Source organism: Staurois parvus, unplaced genomic scaffold (assembly GCF_062004578.1).
Source record: "Staurois parvus isolate SC_StPar_1 unplaced genomic scaffold, SC_StPar_1.0 ptg002293l, whole genome shotgun sequence".
Classification (NCBI taxonomy): Eukaryota; Metazoa; Chordata; class Amphibia; order Anura; family Ranidae; genus Staurois; species Staurois parvus.
The window spans coordinates 31,712-51,629 of NW_028320089.1; positions in this window are offsets into that span (position 1 = coordinate 31,712).

Here is a 19,918-nt window from a genome sequence, read left to right on the forward strand (position 1 = left end):
TTATAATTTTTTTTTTTCCTATATATTTATATTTCTTATGCTTCCATGTCTATGCATACACACATATACCGTACACTATACCAATTTTACCAGATATTATACTATATTGTAACAATACTTATTTAATTTTATTTTATTTAAACTTTGTGAACCATATTAAGAAGTTTTTTGTAACGTTTTATATCAACATTTATGTTTTACTAGTGATTTATCTCCTTTGTTCTTGTATATAGTATCGCATATGCATATCCATCCATGGTGCACTGCATTGCCACACATGCCCATGTCTCATCATATGACTACACTAGAATGATAGCACACACCCTGTAGGCTGCATCTCTATGAATTAATAAGTGTCTCTGCTGGTTTCAGATCTACTCTCTATATTAAATCCATGTCCCATGGTTGTCTATGGCAAGCAGAGCACTAGGCAGCTTCGTAGCGTTGCTCATCCATCCATCCATTTATTTAAAGGCGAGCAGTGCAGTGCATCATCAGGGAAGGATTTTTATTATTTTTTATATATATGTGTAACTTTCCATTTATTTATTTTTCACTGTGCACACTTCTTATGGTTCATATGATTGTATGATTGTCACTAGTTTCAATGGTTTTATTTATACACATACAGTGGGGATCGAAAGTTTGGGCACCCCAGCTAAAAATTTGTATTAATGTGCATAAAGAAGCCAAGGAAAGATGGAAAAATCTCCAAAAGGCATCAAATTACAGATTAGACATTCTTATATGTCAACAAAAGTTAGATTTTATTTCCATCATTTACACTTTCAAAATAACAGAAAACAAAAAAATGGCGTCTGCAAAAGTTTGGGCCCCCTGCAGAGTTAATATCTTGTACTGCCCCCTTTGGCAAGTATCACGGCTTGTAAACGCTTTTTGTAGCCAGCCAAGAGTCTTTCAATTCTTGTTTGAGGTATCTTTGCCCGTTCTTCCTTACAAAAGTCTTCCAGTTCTTTGAGATTTCTGGGCTGTCTGTCACGCACTGCTCTTTTAAGGTCTATCCATAGATTTTCAATGATTTTGAGGTCAGGAGATTGTGAAGGCCATGGCAAAACCTTCAGTTTACGCCTCTTGATGTAATCCCCCGTGGATTTCGAGGTTTGTTTAGGATCATTATCCATTTGTAGAAGCCATCCTCTCTTTAACTTCATCTTTTTCACAGATGGCATCAAGTTACCATCCAAAATTTGCTGAAATTTTATTGAATCCATTTTTCCTTCTACTCGTGAGATGTTCCCTGTGCCACTGGCTGCAACACAACCCCAAAGCATGATTGATCCAACCCCATGCTTAACAGTTGGACAGAGGTTCTTTTCATTAAATTCTGTGCCCCTTCTTCTCCAAACGTACCTTTGCTCATTCCGGCCAAAAAGTTCAATTTCAACCTCATCGGTCCACAGAACTTGTTTCCAAAATGCATCAGGCTTGTCTATATGTTCATTTGCAAAGTTCAAACGATGATTTTTGTGGTGAGGACGTAGAAGAGGTTTTCTTCTGATGACTCTTCCATGAAGACCATATTTGTACAAGTATCTCTTTATAGTGGAATAGTGTACCACAACTCCAGTGTCTGCCAGATCTTTCTGGAGTGATCGTGCAGTCAAACGTGGGTTTTGAATTGTTTTTCTCACAATCCTGCGAGCTGTTCTGTCTGATATTTTTCTTGGTCTTCCAGATCTTGCTTTAACTTCCACTGTTCCTGATGACTGCCATTTCTTAATTACATTCCGAACAGAGAATATTGACATCTGAAAACGCTTTGCTATCTTCTTATAGCCTTCTCCAGCTTTGTGAGCGTCAACTATTTTCAGTCTTCTAGACAACTACTTAGAAGAACCCATGGTGCTGATTGTTGGGGCAAGGTCAGATGAGTCTGGGCATTTAAAACCTTTGAGATTGACATGACCTGGTCTTCCCAGACGATGATTGAGAACAATCCATGACACTGGCAGGTCTCAGCTTGGCAAAGGGGGCAGTGCATGCTATAAATTCTGCAGGGTGCCCAAACTTTTGCAGACGCCATTGTTTTGTTTTCTGTTATTTTGAAAGTGTAAATGATGGAAATAAAATCTAACTTTTGTTGACATATTATAAGAATGTCTAATCTGTAATTTGATGCCTTTTGGAGATTTTTCCATCTTTCCTTGGCTTCTTTATGCACATTAATACAAATTTTTAGCTGGGGTGCCCAAACTTTCGATCCCCACTGTATATATATATTTGTATAGACCTTTCGTGTTCACTTACACTATGTCGATTGCCCCTGTGACTCCTCCCCCTGCACAGGGGAGTGTCCAGGACGGCCCATGTGACCTTTGGTTTAACTAGTAGTGAGCATATAAAAGAGGGATCAGACATTTGGTCAGTTGGCTCTGAGGAAGAGGCAAGTCCTTGAAACGCGTCAACCTTTTGGATGTCTAAACTCCCCATTGCGGCCTGTTACTCAGCGCGGTGCTGACCCAGCTGTTCTTTTATGATGTGCCTTGACTATATTGTCGTTTGTGAGTACAACACCTACTTTATTCTTTATTAAACATTTTTTATGGTAATGCACTAGGCCTGTGCGCCCTCTCTTTGTTCTTTCCCCATTCAGTGTATTTGGATTCCCTCGGTCCATTTGAGGGCAGCAAGGTGTGCATGTTCCAGGACGTTCTTAATGTGGTTGTAGCATCGAGTCCACCCCCAACCGCAGGAGCATTTGTGTTTGCTGGTTCGTCATTCCATTGCTCTGGGGGCCCCATACTGCTGTCAGGTGTCATTCCATACTTGGGGGCCCCATACTACTCTCAGGTGTCATTCCATTGCTCTGGGGGCCCCATACTGCTCTCAGGTGTCGTTCCATACTTGGGAGCCCCATACTGCTTTCAGGTGTCGTTCCATACTTGGGGGCCCCATACTGCTCTCATGTGTCATTCCATTGCTCTGGGGGCCCCATACTGCTGTCAGGTGTCATTCCATACTCGGGGGCCCCATGCTGCTCTCAGGTGTCATTCCATACTTGGGGGCCCCATACTACTCTCAGGTGTCATTCCATACTTGGGGGCCCCATACTGCTCTCAGGTGTCATTCCATACTTGGGGGCCCCATACTGCTCTCAGGTGTCATTTAAAACTTGGGGGCCCCATACTACTCTCAGGTGTCATTCCATACTTGGGGGCCCCATACTACTCTGAGGTGTCATTCCTTACTTGGGGGCCCCATACTGCTCTCAGGTGTCGTTCCATACTTGGGGGCCCCATACTGCTCTCAGGTGTCATTCCATTGCTCTGGGGGCCCCATACTGCTGTCAGGTGTCATTCCATACTCGGGGGCCCCATGCTGCTCTCAGGTGTCATTCCATACTTGGGGGCCCCATACTACTCTCAGGTATCATTCCATACTTGGGGGCCCCATACTGCTCTCAGGTGTCATTCCATACTTGGGGGCCCCATACTACTCTCAGGTGTCATTTAATACTTGGGGGCCCCATACTACTCTCAGGTGTCATTCCATACTTGGGGGCCCCATACTACTCTGAGGTGTCATTCCTTACTTGGGGGCCCCATACTACTCTCAGGTGTCATTCCATAGTTCGGGGCCCCATACTGCTCTCAGGTGTCATTCCATACTTGGGGGGGCCCCATACTACTCTCAGGTGTCATTCCCTACTTGGGGGCCCCATACTACTCTCAGGTGTCGTTCCATACTTGGGGGCCCCATACTACTCTGAGGTGTCATTCCATATTAGGGGGCCCCATATTGCTTTCAGTTGTCATTCCATGGCTCCAGGGGCCCCATACTGCTTTCAGGTGTCATTACATACTCAGGGGCCCCATATTGCTTTCAGGTGTCATTCCATGGCTCCAGGGGCCCCCTTCTTCTCTCAGGTGTCATCCCATACTTGGGGGCCCCATATTGCTCTCAGGTGTCATCCCATACTTGGGGGCCCCATACTGCTCTCAGGTGTCATCCCATATTCAGGGGCCCCATACTGCTCTCAGGTGTCATCCCATACTTGGGGGCCCCATACTTCTCTCAGGTGTCATCCCATACTTGCGGGCCCCACACTGCTCTCAGGTGTCATCCCATACTTGGGGGCCCCACACTGCTCTCAGGTGTCATCCCATACTTGGGGGCCCCATACTTCTCTCAGGTGTCATCCCATACTTGCGGGCCCCACACTGCTCTCAGGTGTCATCCCATACTTGGGGGCCCCACACTGCTCTCAGGTGTCATCCCATACTTGGGGGCCCCACACTGCTCTCAGGTGTCATCCCATACTTGGGGGCCTCACACTACTTTCAGGTGTCATCCCATACTTGGCGGCCCCATACTTCTCTCAGGTGTCATCCCATACTTGGGGGCCCCATACTTCTCTCAGGTGTCATTCATACTTGGGGGCCCCACACTGCTCTCAGGTGTCATCCCATACTTGGGGGCCCCACACTGCTCTCAGGTGTCATCCCATACTTGGGGGCCCCACACTGCTCTCAGGGAACGGCAGCTTCCATCTCAGCCTGCTCACACAGGTCCTCTTTATCGGTAGTAGTGTGGAGGTCACTCACTGATAAAATCGTTCAGATCTCGGGAAGTGTCCGCCGGGCTCAGGTCTGCAGGGAGCTCCTCTGATCTGGTTGGTGAGAAAAGACGAGAGACGGGTGAGATCCCCAAACAGACGAAACAATCAACATGACAGAGAGGAGCCAATCCTGGAGGGACCCCCATCCTTCCACCACCAACAGGGGGGCCCGTTTGTGGGCCAATCTGGCAAATCCACGATTGGCCGTTATTTTCCAAAACTAATCATGAAAATCCTGCCGGTGTACCTCATACACGATACAACCCGATTGTACAATCTCCTCTAGAGACAACCCAGACTTAACATTCCATCCAATTCATAGCCAATCACATTGGCCTTCAGGCTGCACAGAAGATTTCATGGCCTTAGGGTGACCATACACACGACAATCTGTAATAGGCGGACAGACCTGAACCTTCCATTCAGTCGGCATCCAACGAAGGCCCTTAATGCTGGCCATAGATGGTTCGAAAATCGTCCGAAAAAAAAAATTGTCCGATTTTCGTACTGTTAGTGGGTTAATTGGTCGGCACATTTTTTTCATCGGTCATGTTAAAAATTTCGTGGCCAACGATTGGCCGATTTTCCCGGCAATGATGGGCAAATTGGCCGATCGTTTTACCGATAAAAAGTCCGCGCAGGAGCCGGACAGAAGTTATGGGGCGAACTTTAGGATTTAGTCGGCCGATTTTTTTTTACCGTTAGTGGTAACGTCGGCCAAACGAATGACCGATTTTCGTTTTTTTTTTCGAAAAATTGGCCGATGTTCGAACTGTCCATGGCCTGCTTAAGTTGACCATACACTATACAATCGGATTGTACAATCTCCTTTAGATCTACCATCAACAAGGACCTGCCTGATTGGATACAAACGGTATGGATTGTTCAGGGTTTGTCCTCCTATTATGGTGTTTTGGTCAATCTAATGCAGGCCATAGACGGGTCAAACATCAACCGATTTAAAAAAAAAAAAATCGGTCGTTCAATATACCTTAGGTGTCACCAGAACAGGTGTCTCCATTGGAAGATTTCCCCTCACTTCCTGTCCTGGTGACAACTAACCTTTGGATTCCTTATAATTTCCTGTCTTGGTGACACCGGGACACAGAGATTAAATCTCCATTCCCACCATAGGTGTCACCAGAACAGGTGTCCCCATTGAAAGATTTCCCCTCACTTCCTATCCTGGTGACAACGATCATTTTGATTTTCTTATGACTTTCTGTTGTAGTGACACCGGTTCATAGAGAGATTAAACCTCCCTTTCCACCTTAGGTGTCACCAGAACAGATGTCTTCATTGAAATATTTCCCCTCACTTCCTGTCCTGGTGACAACTAACCTTTGAATCCCCTATCATTTCCTGTCTTCGTGACACCGGGACAGAGAGATTAAATCTCCATTCCCACCATAGGTGTCACCGGAACAGGTGTCCCCACTGGAAGAGTTCCCCTCACTTCCTGTTCTGGTGACAACCAACATTTGGATTCCCTATCATTTCCTGTCTTGGTGACACCAGGACACATGGAGAATAAATCTCCCTTCCCACGATAGGTGTCACTGAAACAGGTGTCCCCACTGGAAGATTTCCCCTCACTTCCTGTCCTGTTGACAACAAGCCTTTGGATTCCTTATAATTTCCTGTCTTTGTGACACCGGGACACAGAAATTAAATCTCCATTCCCACCATAGGTGTCACCAGAACAGGTGTCCCCATTGAAAGATTTCCCCTCACTTCCTATCCTGGTGACAACGATCATTTTGATTTTCTTATGACTCCCTGTTGTAGTGACCCCGGGACATAGAGAGATTAAACCTCCCTTACCACCTTAGGTGTCACCAGAACAGATGTCTTCATTGAAATATTTCCCCTCACTTCCTGTCCTGGTGACAACTAACCTTTGAATTCCCTATCATTTCCTGTCTTCGTGACACCGGGACACAGAGATTAAATCTCCATTCCCACCATAGGTGTCACCGGAACAGGTGTCCCCACTGGAAGAGTTCCCCTCACTTCCTGTTCTGGTGACAACTAACCTTTGAATTCCCTATCATTTCCTGTCTTCGTGACACCAGGACACAGAGATTAAATCTCCATTCCCACCATAGGTGTCACCAGAACAGGTGTCCCCACTGGAAGAGTTCCCCTCACTTCCTGTTCTGGTGACAACCAACATTTGGATTCCCTATCATTTCCTGTCTTGGTGACACCAGGACACATAGAGAATAAATCTCCCCTCCCACCATAGGTGTCACTGAAACAGGTGTCCCCATTGGAAGATTTCCCCTCACTTCCTGTTCTGGTGACAACCGTTTGTATTCTCTATAATTTCCTGTCTTGTTGACACCGCGACACATAGAGAACCAATCTCCCCATCCCTCACAGCACATTGCTCCATGCACGGTCATGTGATTGTTGCGTTCGGATGATGTCATACCTGCACTCGCTCCTCGTGGGAGGTCTCTGGATGTTGGTGGGAGGGGCAACATTTTCTGTTTTGGGAACCGTTTTCTCCCCCTTATCGGTGTGGTGGGTCGGCGTCACCTTCCTGGTGTTTTCCATGAAGGACGGGCCCCTGGGCCGGCTGTATTGGAGGTCTGTGGGGCCAGAGTGGGGCCTTTCCTCATTGGTTGGTCGGTGGGCGTTCTCCAGAGCTCGTCTGATGGCGGCGGAGAGCTCCTGCCGGCACCTCATCACCTTCTCTGACATGGCGGCCACAATGGGGACATCCAGCCTGCTTCACAGCCTGATGCTGCCTGTTACCCACGGCAACCAATCAGTTTGAAGCTACCCAGTGCATGTTGGGTAGCCTGAGCTGGTTGCTATGGGCAACAGACACAGCGCAGGTAGGTAGGCTGAGCTGGTTGCTATGGGCAACAGAGCGCAGGTAGGTAGGCTGAGCTGGTTCCTATGGGCAACAGACAAAGCGCAGGTAGGTAGGCTGAGCTGGTTGCTATGGGCAACAGACAGTGCAGGTAGGTAGGCTGAGCTGGCTGCTATGGGCAAAAGACAGTGCAGGTAGGTAGGCTGAGCTTGTTGATATGGGCAACAGACAGCACAGGTATGTTCAGGGGCGGACTGACCATTTGGAAACTCGGGCACTGCCTTTTTTGAGTTTGGGCAAGGACACGGGCCCCATGATCCCCTATTGCCCGGGGGCCCCATGAGTTGTCAGTCCGCCCCTGGGTACGTAGGCTGAGCTTGTTGCTATGGGCAACAGAGCGCAGGTAGGTAGGCTGAGCTGGTTGCTATGGGCAACAGACAACACAGGTAGGCTGAGCTGGTTGATATGGGCAACAGACAGTGCAGGTAGGTAGGCTGAGCTGGTTACTATGGGCAACAGACAGTGCAGGTAGGTAGGCTGAGCTGGTTACTATGGGCAACAGACAGTGCAGGTAGGTAGGCTGAGCTGGTTGCTATGGGCAACAGACACTTTAATGTGGAACTAAGCCCAATTTAACGGTTTCCAAAACCGTTCCATTTGAAAGGGGAACTATACCCAGCGATTTATCGGTTTCCCCCCCAGGCACGCCCTGAAATGATAACTGTCACAGTTGCTTGTGCTCTCCACCAAACTGCCATCAAATGGCCGGTGTCATAACTGATCACATGCGCATCGCCATGGCAACTGCAGAGGCCAAGATGGCGGCTTCCTTGGCTGTAATGGATGGGAAGGTTTAGTTCCCCTTTAAGTCATGGGACCGGGCGTCCGCTCACCCTGACTTCCAATGGCTGGTGTTGTAGCTGGTCATGTGTCACCATGGTAACTGTGGATGTAAACAGATGCTAAGACGGCGCCATCCTCAGTGGACAGCACAGCTTAGTTCTCCTTCACGTTGTGCAGACTAATGCAGGCCATAGATGGGGATAAAAACGGCCGATTTTTCGTCCGAAAATAAAACCGGCCGATTATCTTATCGTTAGTGGACGATTTTGTCGGCCGTTTTTCGTGTATTTTGGACTTTCAGATTATCGGTGATGTTGGAAAATTTTCGAAAAACGCCCGACTTTATCCTCATTGATGGTCAAAAACGAACGATCGTTTTCCGAAAAAGGATCACAAAGGCCACAAAATGACATCATTTCCCGTTATAGGTTACTCATTAATCGGCCGATTTTCGTAATAATTGGTGGTCAGGTAAGTTTTTTAGACCGACCGATAGTTCGTTAATCGGCCGAAAATCTGCCGTTTTTCTCCCCATCTATGGCCTGCATAAGGCCTATTAAACCCCAGCAGCCAATCAGATGTCGGTATTTATCCCCAGACTTGGACAAAATGAAAGCTGGGATTTGATTGGTTGCTGTGTTTTAGTCAGCATGGATGGAAAGCCAAGATTATTTCCCATTAAAGTCATAGCCGAGGAAGGGGGTGCATGCAGGGAGGTGAGGACCCCTAGACATGGTGGGTCCCTGGACTGGACTGGAGGGGGGAGGGGAGGATTCTCATGAACATGGCATGGAAGACAGTTCATTATTATTATTATTATACAGTATTTATAAAGCGCCAATAGTTCGCTCAGCGCTGTACATTACAAAGGGAGACAGAACATGTGACAGAACAATACCAATACAATGCAAAACATGAGGGGATCGAGGGCCCTGCTCTTTCGAGCTTACAATCTAGGAGGGAGGGGGTGGTGGCACAGGAGGAGATAGCTGTGGGGGATGGAGTGGTAGGAAGAGTGGAGGAGGGAGGCAAGTTAGCAGGGGGTGGGGTAGGCTTCCCTGAAGAGATGGGTTTTCAGGGTGCGCCTAAAGGAGAGGAGAGTAGGTGATAATCTGATGGGTTGGGGCAGGGAGTTCCAGAGGATGGGTGACACCCTGGAGAAGTCCTGGAGGCGGGCATGGGAGGAGGAGACCAGGGAACTAGAGAGAAGGAGGTCTTGTGAGGAGCGGAGTGTGCGTGCTGGGCGGTACTTGGATATTAGGTCAGTGATGTAGTTCGGGGCAGTATGGTGGACAGCTTTGTACGTCAGCGTTAGGATTTTGAATTTGATCCGTTGCGCAATCGGAAGCCAGTGGAGGGATTGGCAGAGGGGGGTGGCGGAGACAGAGCGGTTGGAAAGGTGAATGAGTCTGGCAGCCGTGTTCAGGATGGACTGAAGAGGGGATAGCCAGCGGCGAGGCAGGCCAGTGAGGAGGGAGTTGCAGTAGTCGAGTCGTGATATGATGAGGGAGTGGATGAGCTGTTTAGTGGTTTCTGGGGTTAGGAACGTGCGGATTTTGGCGATGTTGCGGAGGTGGAGTCTGCACGAGTTTGTTAAAGATTGGACTTGGGGCTGGAAGGATAGGTTGGAGTCCAGAATGACACCCAGTACTCTGGCCTGCAGGGCGGGTTTGATGGTAGCGTTGTTGGATGTGACGGAGAAATCAATGGGGGGTGGTGTCCGGGCTGGGGGGAAGACAAGAAACTCGGTTTTGGAGAGGTTCAATTTAAGGAAGTGGAGCGACATCCAGTCTGATATGTCGCTCAGTAGGTGTGTGATTCGGGCTGAGACCAAGGGGGTGAGGTGGGGGGTTGAGAGATAGATTTGTGTGTCGTCGGCATAGAGGTGGTAGTTGAAGCCGTGAGAGTGTATGAGTTGGCCAAGGGAGGAGGTATAGATGGAGAAGAGAAGGGGCCCGAGGACAGAGCCTTGAGGGACCCCAACAGAGAGGGGGAGTGAGGGGGAGGTGGTAGCATTATAGGTAACGCTGAAAGAGCGTTGTGACAGGTAGGATGAGATCCAGGAGAGAGCAGAATCTCTGAGGCCGAGGGAGTGTAGTTTTTTGAGGAGGAGGGGGTGGTCGACTGTGTCGAAGGCCGCAGAGAGGTCAAGGAGTAGGAGCACTGAATAGTGTCCATTAGCTTTGGCGGTTAGCAGGTCGTTGGAGAGTTTGAGTAAGGCAGTTTCGGTGGAGTGTAGGGGACGGAAGCCGGACTGTTGGGGATCGAGGAGGTTGTTGTCGTTGAGGTGAGAGCATAGGCGGGCATAGACTAGGCGCTCGAGGAGTTTAGATGTAAATGGGAGCAGGGAGATGGGTCTGAGGTTGTTCGGGTCATTGGGGTCCAGGGAGGGCTTTTTAAGTATGGGGGTGATGTGTGCATGTTTCAGAGGGGAGGGGAAAGTGCCTGAGGAGAGGGAGAGATTGAAGATGTGGGTGAGGGAGCGTAGGATGGAGGAGGAGGAAGGTCGTAGGAGTTGTGAGGGGATAGGGTCGAGGGGGCAGGTGGTGAGGCGGGCATCAGAGAGGGTCTTGGAGACTTCCTCGATGGTAGTAAGGTCAAGGGTGTGGAGTGTTGGGGGAGCTTCAGTATGAGGAATGTAGGGTGGGGTGGAAGAGGAGGTCAGAGCAGTGGTGGGGCCGTGGGAGAGGGGTGATGAGGGGGTAGCTGAGTGAGGGTGAAGGGGGTTGGAGAGAGTTTGAGCAGCGACGAAGTCCCTGCGGGTTATGTCGAGGGGGAGGGGGGATAAGGGGGTAGCTGTGTGAGAGGGGACAGGTTGAGAGGGCGTGTGAGTTGCGGCAATGTCCTTGCGAATTGTGTCAATTTTGTTTTTGAAGTGATTGGCAATCTCAAGGGCAGTGAGTGAGGTGCTGGGTGGAGGTGGGGGTGGAGAGAGTAGAGAGTTGAAGGCAGAGAAGAGTCGGCGAGGATTGGAGGAGAGGGCCTTGATGAGGGTCAAGAAGTAGGCCTGTTTGGCAGCATGGAGGGAGGAGGTGTAGGTGCGGAAGGCAGATTTGTAGCGGGTGAAGGCTTGTTTGGATTTGGTTTTGCGCCAAACCCAACTGAGGACTACATAAATGTTTGGGTGACTTGTGACTTGTCCATTGTTGTTGGGAGTGCAGGACCAGGACCCCCAGGACATTAAAGGCCCTCAGGAGAATTTGGTACATCTTCCATTGTAAACCTGATTTAGGAGACGATGACGGGACCAATTCACAAAGATTTACACCACAATAAGGATCTTTTTTTCAGCAATAAGGAAAGTAATGGGTCCCAACAATGAACCTTGGGGTACACCACTAACAAGGAACCTTGGGGTACACCACTAACAAGGAACCTTGGGGTACACCAATAATACTGAATCTTGGGGTACACCACTAATACTGAACCTTGGGGTACACCACTAACAAGGAACCTTGAGGTACACCAATAATACTGAACCTTGGGATACACCACTAACAAGGAACCTTGGGGTACACCACTAACAAGGAACCTTGGGGTACACCACTAACACTGAACCTTGGGGTACACCAATAATACTGAACCTTGGGGTACACCAATAATACTGAACCTTGGGGTACACCACTAACAAGGAACCTTGAGGTACACCAATAATACTGAACCTTGGGGTACACCACTAACAAGGAACCTTGGGGTACACCAATAACACTGAACCTTGGGGTACACCACAATGAAACTTGGGGTACAGAAATAATGACACTGAACTTTGGGGTACACCAATAATAACACTGACCCTTGGGGTACACCACTAACCAGGAACCTTTGGGTACAGCACTAATAATGAACCTTGGGGTACACCACTAACAAGGAACTTTGGGGTACACCAATGATAACTCTGAACCTTGGGGTACACCGCTAACAATGAACCTTGGGGTACACCACAATGAAACTTGGGGTACAGAAATAATGACACTGAACCTTGGGTTACACCACTAACAATGAATGATAGGGTACACCAATAATAACATTGAACATTGGGGTACACAAATGATAACACTGAACCTTGGGGCAGACTTCCACCAACAATGAACGTTGGGGTACACCACTGCCAACACTTAGGCCCCATTCACACCCGCACAACATTTTCCACACTTTTTTGTGTGTTTGTCACGTGACACCATAGACCAGCCCATTCACTTGAATTGGCAACCTCTGTGTGATAAACGCACTAAAGTAGCTCCTGCACATTGCTTTTTTCTTTTGCAGTGAGGCTTGTGCGTATGTGAAATGTGCATTTTTTTGCTTGTTTTTCACGAATTTTGGCTTGCTACCTGCATTTGGGGTGCCTTTCATAATTACAGGTACCACAAGCATGGTGAGTGTTTTGGCACGTTTTTTATGCGTTTTTGAAATGCCAAAGTGTTAAACAGGCCTAAATCTTTGGACACACCACTAACAACTGAACCGTGGAGTATACGTGAACAACCTTGAACCTTAGGAAGACTTCTTCCAACACTGAACCTTGGAGTATTCCATGAACAACACTGAACATTAGGAAGACCTTTACAAACAATGAACTTTGGGGTACATCACTAACAACGTTGAACCTAAGGAAGACTTCTACCAACACTGAACCGTGGAATATACCATGAACAACACCAAACCTTAGGAAGACTTCTACCAACACCGAACCTTAGGATGACCTCTACCAACACTGAACCTTGGGGTACACCACTAACAACACTGAACCTTGGAATATACCATGAACAACACGGAACCTTAGGAAGACTTCTACCAACACCGAACCTTAGGATGACCTCTACCAACACTGAACCTTAGGATGACCTCTACCAACACTGAACCTTGGGATACACCTCTACCAACACTGAACCTTGGAGTATTCAATGAACAACAGTGAACTTTGGGGTACACCTTTACCAACATTGAACCTAAGGAAGACCTCTATCAACACTGAACCTTGGAGTATACCATGAACACCAAACCTTAGAAAGACCTCTACCAACACTGAACCTTGGGGTACACCACTAACCCTTGGAATATATCATGAACAACACCAAACCTTAGGAGGACCTCTACCAACACTGAACCTTGGGATAGACCTCTACCAACACTGAACTTTGGGGGGTACACCATTAACACCTCTGAACTTTGGGGTATATCACTAATAACACTGAACCTTGGGGCACACCACAATGAACCTTAGGTAGACCTCTGCCAGCACTGAACTTTGGATTACACCACAAAGAACACTAAATCTTGGGGTGCACCTCTGCCAACTCTGAACTTTGGGGTACACCACAAACAAGACTAAATCATTGGGAATACAACTAACACTGAAGCTTGAGGTACATTTCTACTGACTCTGAACATTGGGGTACATTTCTACCAACACTGAAACTGGAAAATACACCATGAACAACTTGGGGTACACCTTGCCAACACTGAACCTAGGGGTACACAATGAAAACACTTAATTTTGGGATAAACCACCATTACTGAACCTTGGGTTACACCTCAACCAACACTGAACTTTTGGCTACAGTTGTACCAACACTGAAACTTGGAGTACACCATGAACAACACTGAACCTCGGGGTACATCACTAAAATCATTGAATTTTAGGATAAATCACTATTATTGAACCTTTGGGTAACACCTCTACCAGCACTGAACTAGGTGGTACCCCTTGAATAACCTGAGACCATTCAAAGTATGAATCAATCTCAACCATGTAAATGGATTAAAAAAAAAAAAAAACTGGAGTGAAGACCAAATTCAGACGGAATGCTCTTTTACAACTTACATGTTAGACCATCTGGGTCATACCGATGTCCAAAAATACTCCATCCACATCCTCCACTTTACTTCCTCAAAAGAAGAAAGATTTGTTTGATAACTTTGGCCTTTGTTTAATCCAGGCTGGTGATTAGGTATCATTTTGGTTTCTAGCAGATAGTCCTGTATGTGGACCTCTCTCAGACTGAAGTATTTCCCTGACTACAGAACAAGGTTTCTCAGCTAGGGTTCCTCCAGAGGTTGCTAGGGGTTCCTTGAGCAATGAACAGTTTCTGCCATTCATACACGTTCCCATTGACCTTTTTAGCTAGGATTCTTCCCACTGACCGTCACACTAATTTATCACGATTTGTAGATCTAGTCATTTTTAGCAGGAGTTCCCGAAGACCAGAAAGTTCTTTCAGGTGTTCTTCTGTGTTGAAAAGGTTGCGAAAGGCCGTTATACAAGGCAGACTTTTCTACCGGGTGAAGACACATTGATCCCCTGTAAGATAAGGCACCACCTTGGCCTGGCACCAATCTACGACAGACAGCAGAATTTTTCAACACTGAGGCACACTTGAAATAACTTTCCAGTTAATCATTACTATCTCTACAACTCATGCTACTTTATCATGAAGGTCATTCGGGAGAACACTCCCTACATTTTTGGTGTGTAGGAAGAATCCCAACCCTTACAGATAGCTGAAAAAAACATTGGTGACGGTGGTTACATATCTGAGAGGCAGAAATTGCTCAAGGAACCCCGAGAAACCTCTGGAGGAACTGCATTAGAGCTTCTAAATCTGAAAAACCGCAGCTTATGCAGGCCATACATGGTTCAAATTCCGAAAACGTCGTTCTCTCGGTAATCCGATGGTGCCATCCATGATTTCCAAAATCAGCCGACCAAGGCATAAAGTTCACCCCATATAACAGGCAAAACGTCTGTTCCCTCCAGGTCACGGCTCATGCTCATATTCTTTTCGGTTACCTGATGGCGCCATCAATGATTTTGAAAATCGGCCGACCAAGTCAAAGTTCACCCCATATATCAGGCGAAACTTCTGTTCCTTCCAGGTCATGGCTCATTTGCATATTATTTTCGGTAATCCGATGGTGCCATCAATGATTTCGAAAATCGACCAACTGAGTCCTAACGTTCACCCCATATAACAGGTGAAACTTCTGTTCCTTCCAGGTTATGGCTCATGAGCAGGGGCGGACTGACCATTCAAGCCCTCGGGCACTGCCTGAGGACCCGGGGTCAGTAGGGGGGCCCATGAAAATGCCCCTGGTACCTTTTTATAGGTTTTTTTGGGTGTGGGCAATGACACAGGGGCCCCATGATCCTCTATTGCCTGGGGGCCCCATGAATTGTCTGTCTGCCCCTGCTCATGCGCATATTCTTTTCGGTAATCCGATGGTGCCATCAATGATTTCGAAAATCGACCAACTGAGTCCTAAAGTTCACCCCATATAACAGGTGAAACTTCTGTTCCTTCCAGGTCATGGCTCATGTGCAGGGGCGGACTGACCATTCAAGCACTCGGGCACTGCCTGAGGACCCGGGGTCAGTAGGGGGGCCCATGAAAATGCCCCTGGTACCTTTTATAGGCTTTTTTGGGTGTGCTTTGAGTGTGGGCAATTATACAGCGGCCCCATGATCCTCTATTGCCCGGGGGACCCCATGAATCGTCAGTCCGCCCCTGCTCATGCGCATATTCTTTTCGGTAATCCCATGGTGCCATCAATAATTTAGAAAATCGTCTGACCAAGTCCTAAAGTTCACCCCATATATCAGGTGAAACTTCTGTTCCCTCCAGGTCACGGCTCATGCGTGTATTCTTTTCAGAAAAACGATCGTACGATTTGACTATCATTGAGTTGAAAATTGGTAGTTTTTCATAAATTTTCCAATATGCATGACCACCGAAAAGGGGAGGAACCATGAAAATCGGCCAGTGCCATTGACCCACTAACTATTATTCTTAGGTCCGATTTTCGACCTATGTATGGCCGGCCTTAGAGAGAACTTGAGCTCAGCTCTCGGAGGTCACATGGGTGGAAGCCATCTGGTCCAGGTCATAAATTCTCCTTTATTCTGTTTCTGGACCTGATCGACGTTGAGGTAGTGCAATGTATACTTCCCATCCTCATATTGTTTATCAGCTCAGACTCCTTCATATGGAAAATTCTGAAAAATATTTAGTAGGTTTTACTTCTCTATTTACCCCGCGACCAACTCTCATTTCTTGTTTTTTAGGTCCATGTGATCACTTTTTACTGTTTCTGTGGATTTTTTTTTTCTGTTGTTTGTGTCATCTCAATGACTGGGAAACGAGACACCAGCGGAGAACTCCCTCAGGTGCCATTACCTATTTATTTCTGTAAAATAATAATACGTTGCTGGCATTACAGAGCTTTTATCACATACATGGCGCCATGCCACGCCCTGACCTCTGGCACATCCAACCCATCCATGACGCCGCACATTCTGCCCCATATATCTGGCCTGACCTGGTTGTAGACAGTTGTTCTGGGTCTCAGCATGAACTATTATCTGTTTATAGAGTTACTGATAAAGGTTTTCACATGGATTCAGTTAGAAAAAATGAGAGAATTCTGGGAGAAAAAAAAAAAAAGAACAGAGTACAGGGGTCAGTAGTTTGTAAGGCATAGTTTGGGGGAGTCAGTAGCACAGAGTGCCGGGGTCAGCAGTATACAGGCAGAGTAAAGGATCAGAGTTTTTGTAGGGCAGAACACAGGAGTAATTTGTAGAACAGAGTTCAGGTCTCAGTAGGCTGTAGGGCAGAGTGCAGGGGTGAGTAGTATGTAAGGCAGAATGCAGGGGGTCAGTAGGCTGTAGAGCAGACTGAGGAGGTCAGCAGTACATAAGTCAGAGCACAGTGGTTTGTAGTCAGAGAGCAGGGGTCAGTGGTAAAGCAGAGTACAGGGGTCAGTAGTTTGTAGGGAAGAGTGAAGGACTAAGCAGTATGTTAGACAGAGTGAGGGGGGTCAGTAGTATATAGGGCAGAGTACAGGGGTCAGTAGTATATAGGGCAGAGTACAGGGGTCAGTAGAGCAGAGTGCAAGGGTCAGAAATATGTACACTATATTGCCCCAAGTATTGGGCCGCCGGCCTTTCCACACACATGACCTTTAATGGCCCCCCAGTATTAGACCGCAGGGTTCAATATTGAGTTGGCCCCGCCCTTTCCACACACATGACCTTTAATGGCCCCCAGTCTTAGTCTGTAGGGTTCAATATTGAGTTGGCCCCACCCTTGGCAGCTATAACAGCTTCAACTCTTCTGGGAAGGCCGTCCACAAGGTTTAGGAGGGTGTCTATGGGAAGGTTGGACCATTCTTCCAGAAGCACATTTGTCAGGTCAGGCACTGATGTCGGGGGAGGAGGCCTGGCTCGCAGTCTCCGCTCTAATTCATCCCAAAGGTGTTCTATGGGGTTGAGGTCAGGACTCTGTGCAGGCCAGTCAAGTTCCTCCACCCCAAACTGGCTCCTCCATGTCTTTATGGACCTTGCTTTGTGCACTGGTGCGCAGTCATGTTGGAACAGGAAGGGGCCATCCCCAAACTCTTCCCACAAAGTTGGGAGCATGAAATTGTCCAAAATGTCGCTTTAAGAGTTCCCTTCACTGGAACTAGGGGACCAAGCCCACCCCCTGAAAAACAACCCCAAACCATAATCCCCCCTCCACCAAAATTAACACTTGGCACAATGCAGTCAGGCAAGTACCGTTCTCCTGGCAACCGCCAAACCCAGACACGTCCATCGGATTGCCAGACAGAGAAGCGTGATTGGTCACTCCAGAGAACACATCTCCATGCTCTAGAGTCCAGTGGCGGCATGCTTTACACCACAGCATCCAACGCTTTGCATTGCACTTGGTGATGGAAGGCTTGGATGCAGCTGCTCGGCCATGGAAACCCATTCCATGAAGCTCTCTACGCACTGTTGTTGGGCTCATCTGAAGGTCACACCAAGTTTGGAGGTCTTTAGCTATTGACTCTGCAGACAGTTGGCGACTTCTGCGCACTGTGCGCTTCAGCATGTGCTGACTCCGCCCTGTCATGTGACGTGGCCTACCACTTGGTGGCTGAGAACCCATGTTTAGCTACCATGTCCCTGTGCCACTCTACATATGGTGGGCAAATCTGACACTGCATGCCAGAAACGGTGTTGCATGGCGCCTGTGGTACACGGACAGGTTTCTGACCTCTGGTCCGGTGTAATGAATTATGACATATATTAGTAATTTGAATGTCTACCCAATCAGAGTTGTCTAAAGTGTAAATTTTGTCCAATAAAATCCATATAAATCCTTCTATAATTTTTCAACTCTGGAATGAGCAGTGTGGGGGTTCCGGGCCGCTTCGTGCAGATATACAATGTGGGGGCACTCCAGGCCAGTTTGTGCAGATATACAAGGTGGGGGTGCTCCGGGCCGCTTGGTGCAGATATACAAGGTGGGGGTGCTCCGGGCCGCTTCGTGCAGATATACAAGGTGGGGGGCGCTTTGTGCAGATATACAATGTGGAGGCGCTCCGGGCCGCTTCGTGCAGATATACAATGCGGGGGCGCTCCATGCAGATATACAATGTGGGGGCGCACCGGGCCACTTCGTGCAGATATACAATGTGGGGGTGCTCCGGGCCGCTTCGTGCAGATATACAACGTGGGGGCGCTCTAGGCCGCTCGGTGCAGATATACAACATGGGGGCGCTCCATGCAGATATACAATGTGGGGGCACTTTGTGCAGATATACAATGTGGGGGCGCTGCAGGCCGCTTCGTGCAGATATAGCCTCCATCCATGGATCTTCTACAGAACATAGGTGATGAACTTCACCTGCCGAGCCTTGGAGCAATCAAACAGCTGAGCTAACAATCGTCACATTGGACTCGGGAACGAGGAAACAATCTGAACCATCCATTCCAGGCTCTTCCTGCAGATATACAATGTGGGGGGCGCTTTGTGCAGATATACAATGTGGGGGCGCTGCAGGCCGCTTCGTGCAGATATACAACGTGGGGGCGCTCTAGGCCGCTCGGTGCAGATATACAACATGGGGGCGCTCCATGCAGATATACAATGTGGGGGCGCTTTGTGCAGATATACAATGTGGGGGCGCTGCAGGCCGCTTCGTGCAGATATAGCCTCCATCCATGGATCTTCTACAGAACATAGGTGATGAACTTCACCTGCCGAGCCTTGGAGCAATCAAACAGCTGAGCGAACAATCGTCACATTGGACTCAGGAACGAGGAAACAATCTGAACAATCCATTCTTCCAGGCTCTTCCTGCAGATATACAATGTGGGGGCGCTCACATTGGACTCGGGAACGAGGAAACAATCTGAACCATCCATTCCAGGCTCTTCCTGCAGATATACAATGTGGGGGCGCTCACATTGGACTCAGGAACGAGGAAACAATCTGAACAATCCATTCCAGGCTCTTCCTGCAGATATACAATGTGGGGGCGCTCACATTGTTTCCTCGTTCCCGAGTCCAAGCTGAACCATCCATTCCAGGCTCTTCCTGCAGATATACAATGTGGGGGCGCTCACATTGGACTCGGGAACGAGGAAACAATCTGAACCATCCATTCCAGGCTCTTCCTGCAGATATACAATGTGGGGGCGCTCACATTGGACTCAGGAACGAGGAAACAATCTGAACAATCCATTCCTCCAGGCTCTTCCTGCAGATATACAATGTGGGGGCGCTCACATTGGACTCGGGAACGAGGAAACAATCTGAACCATCCATTCCAGGCTCTTCCTGCAGATATACAATGTGGGGGCGCTCACATTGGACTCAGGAACGAGGAAACAATCTGAACAATCCATT